The following is a 4236-nucleotide window of genomic DNA, read 5'->3' as shown; positions in this document are numbered from 1 at the left end:
CTGTATTTAAGAAATGATTAAAAAATACATTTTCCACCTACAACTTGTCATTTATAGCATGTTCATTCAGTTCAGTAGTGATGTTATCCTGTTCGGTCACTGATTCTCCCGTCTCTCGTTTAACTACATTCCCTACAGCCTTCAGACTTTTGTCAGAATTACTGACTCCTGACATATGCGCATGTTCCTTTTTTTAATAACTTTTATTAGGAATTTTGAGTAGTTCTTGTAGTGAAGAGCTGTTCCACTTTTGCACATTGCTTGTTGCCTTTACCCAGTTCCCATGATCATTTTCCCACTTCAACCTGTCTAGTCCAAATTGCTTCCTGTTTGGAACACATAAATGGGTTTCTCTATGTTAGCTGTGCCAATATGTAAACAAAAATATCTTTCCTCGCTTTCTGGAACAATACTTTAACAAAAGAGAGTCCTTTAATGATAACATTGAAAAACGCAGTAACACACGTATTTAATGAGTAACTTGTACTAAAATAACTATTACTACAATTTAGGTAACTTATATTTACAAGAGCGCAAAAACTCTGATGTCTAGCCTCATGTAGTGCAGTCAACCTTTTACTTCTTTCAACATGAATTTGTAGCCTTCGAGAACAACATTGTGGCTGAGTGAATTAACCAGAAAGATTTCATCGATGTTTGGGTTTTGATGTCTATCAATAGAACATTCCCTGTATCACTACTGATTGCAACAAGGGTCCACAAGTTCCTCATGACCCGGGTGGCGGGGGGGAGGGGGGGAAGCGCAGCGGAAACAGTGGATATTGTTTCCTAGAATTACATCGAAATCCCTCCATTACTTTTTAATAAAACGTTATTACCTACCATCTATCTATAAATTCACAAAACATGTATGTGGCTGCGAGTACCATACATTTTCCCTATAATACACAAATGTTAAAGTGAGGTGACTCAAGTGAGCATTTGTCACTGTGGGAAACAAACAGTATGAAGGGTGGCTGTGAAATAATGGGGCTATTCCTATAAAGCATTTTATTTCAAAAACATACATATTTAGTTATTGTCACCCAGAATATACTACTCTCTTCTACCCCTACAATTCTCTACATGAATTTTCCAGTGATGGAAATAGTGCTAGAAGTTTTCCTCTGTGAGCTCCTTGATGACGCATGCTGCCTTTTCTTTCACTGTTTCAACAGACTGAAATGGAGATTTGACCTTAGGAAATAGATCAAAGTCACGTGGTGCTACGTAGGGAGAACAAAATGACTTGTTCCTATGCAGTTCAGGTCGTTTTCTTCTTATTTTCCCATGGAGTTGAGGAAAAAATATAAGGTAGCAATGTTCAAAAAAGTTTGACCTTCAGGAACCTAGTGAAGACACACAATTTCATGAATATCGAAAAAAACTGTGATCATCACTTTGAATCTTGATTGCTCAGTCAAGCTTTTTTCTGATTTCAGTGAAATTATGTCCACCCATTGCATACATTGGAACTAAGCTTTTGGATCTTAAGTGAAAAACCAAGATTCATCACATGTTATCACCCTTTCAGGAAATTAGGATCATTTTCAATAGCATTCAATGTGTCAGTATGAACATTTTCATAAACTTCTTTTTGTTCTATCTTTAGAATTTTCGGTATCAGATTCCCACTCACTTTTCTCGTGTTAAACTGGTTATGCATAATTTGCCCCATGCATTCTTTGTCAATTACTACAGTTTCAGCATTCGATCGAATACTCAACTGATGATCAGATTACCTCCTTTTTTTCAATATTTTCATTTGTTTTTGATGTTGAAGGGTGTCCCAGCCGTGAATCATTTTCAGTCTCTTGTCCGCCAACAATTCAAGAATCGACAATCATAATAAACAGACTTGACAATACACTTCTTTTAGCAAAAGATAGGTTTCAGCAGCAGTTTTTCCAAGTTTCAATAAAACTTCACAACAATTTCTTGCTTTATTATTACAATTATCATTTTTCCAGGAAAACAAAATAATAGATCGTATACAAACGAGGTCCATAGCCACATTCAGTTGTCTGCAGACACCAGACAGACTGTATTCGACTGAGAAGATTTCTTGCTTCATAGCTATTGGTCTTTCATCATTGGCACATGTGTACTTGATCTATTACGGTATCAATCCTGTTCTTTTATATTCATACCTTGTATCCTATGTTTCTCAGCCACTTGCACAAGGACAGTAGTAAGACAGATATTATTAATCATTGCTAATCAACAACCACTCTCACAAGTTGTCTTCTTCTCTTTAAAGAACATAAAATTTTTCCATTCATAAAACAAATTAAACAACATTTTAATTACAATATACAGCGAACTGGTGTTTTCTTTCACTTATCAAAAGCATTTGATTATCAATTTCAGAGTAATCTCCTAGAAAGGTTAAAAATTTATCATATCAGAGATCTTATTGCTAACTGGTCTCCATCCTTTGTAACTTAAAGGAAGCAGACTAACACATTTAGAAACCTAAGGACTGTCCACAACGAAACTGTATCATCAGAACTGAGAATGGGCACCACTCTCGATTTCTTGTTGCGTATAAATTACCTGCTATCATACAACGAAGATGCAGAACAGAAATAGTTCCATTTGCTGATGATACAGAAATTATAATCAAATCAATAAGAGAGACTTCAACATTAGAAAGTATAAATAATACCTACCTGAAAATGAGTAACTAGTCACTTGCAGATTGTTAGTCACTGATCCCTGATAAAATACAATACTTGCAATTCAGTACTACATGATTTGTGACTACAGCGTTGGAGATAATACTTGAGGGTGTATAAAAAATGAAACAGAAAATTCTAAATTCTAGTGTTTTTATATTAACAAGAACCTGAACTGGAGGTTACATGTTACAGATCTTCATAAATGTCTGAGTATTTAACTTTTGCTGGTAATATCACAGTTCGAAGATGATAATTTCAAAAATGGGGCTTCATTTCCTAATTTCATTCACCGTTGTCTTATGGTATCATATTCTGTGGTAACTAGCCATAGAGGAAGAAACTATGGTTACACAGAAGTAGGTAGTAAGGAACATATGTTGTGTCCACTCTAGAACCTTTTGTACACAGTCTTTTAAACATTTTCAGCATACTGACAGCAGCCTCACAACACAATTACTCCCTTATGAAGTTTGTTGGCAATAGGAAATAACACTTCGAAAATATTAGTAATATTCATAAACGTAATACTGGAAGTAGAAATGATTTACATCTTTTATCAATCAATATTAGGATAGCACAGAAGGCAGTGAGGTTTTGCTACCTCAAAAATCTTTCACAGTATGTGAAATAAGCAAATCTATTAGTACAAAAATAAGAGGATCAGTTGACACCCCTACTTTAGGTCAAGTTCAAAATTCATACAGACAGTATTAAAGACAATTAATTCGACAGAGACTCTAGTAACAGTAAGGGAGAGGTGAAATCAACTTGCTTCATCAGAATAGTATGTGGTAACAATAAAGTAAATGAGTTGTTAATTTGTTCACTAAACCTTACCAGTTGAAAGAAATTGATGGAATTTGTCTGTTTCAACACCATATAACCACATAGATAGTAAATCTTAATGTAAGTGGCTAGAAAATAGCTGCATATGCATTTAGACCCAGTATGGAAAAATGAGGAGTTGCCACATTCATAAAAATGGTATATAAATAGAAAAATATAGAAATAAATAAATTCTTTATACAAATAAGTGCATGTGCTTGTCATTTACTATTGGGCAATGTAATGCTTACGATTGTTGGTATATAGGGAAAATTTGATGAAGAATTTTGATGTTTTATTGTGATGTCCGTCAGACAGAAAAAAGGCATTATTGATTTTCAGTAATTTGATTGCAAATTTTTTGAGGAAACTTCACAGGAAAAGTGATCTATTTAGAATGTAGAATGACTCATAAATTTCACCACTGAGTAGCACCCTTACAAGTAATGTACCCATATAAGAAGCTGAAGTTAAGTAAATGAGTATGTATCCTGCAGTAAACCGATTGTCAAATCATGATGCACAATTAGTCACTTTATATAACTTAGTTCTGTCTACATTTTAGAAACACTTGAAGGTAAGAGTGAGGCAGATTACTGATAGGAGTACTGAATGTTTTAAAGGAAATCTTTTTAAAGGAAGTTGTTGACAGGTGGTTTACAATGAGCCTTATGATAGCTCTAAATTCAGTGAGCCTGTACCATTTATTGAAAGCAGTTTTTATAAAAAT

Source organism: Schistocerca americana, chromosome X, assembly GCF_021461395.2.
Source record: "Schistocerca americana isolate TAMUIC-IGC-003095 chromosome X, iqSchAmer2.1, whole genome shotgun sequence".
In the NCBI taxonomy this organism is placed as follows: Eukaryota; Metazoa; Arthropoda; class Insecta; order Orthoptera; family Acrididae; genus Schistocerca; species Schistocerca americana.
The sequence above is the reverse complement of the archived record's forward strand: the minus strand, read 5'-3'. Positions refer to the sequence as shown.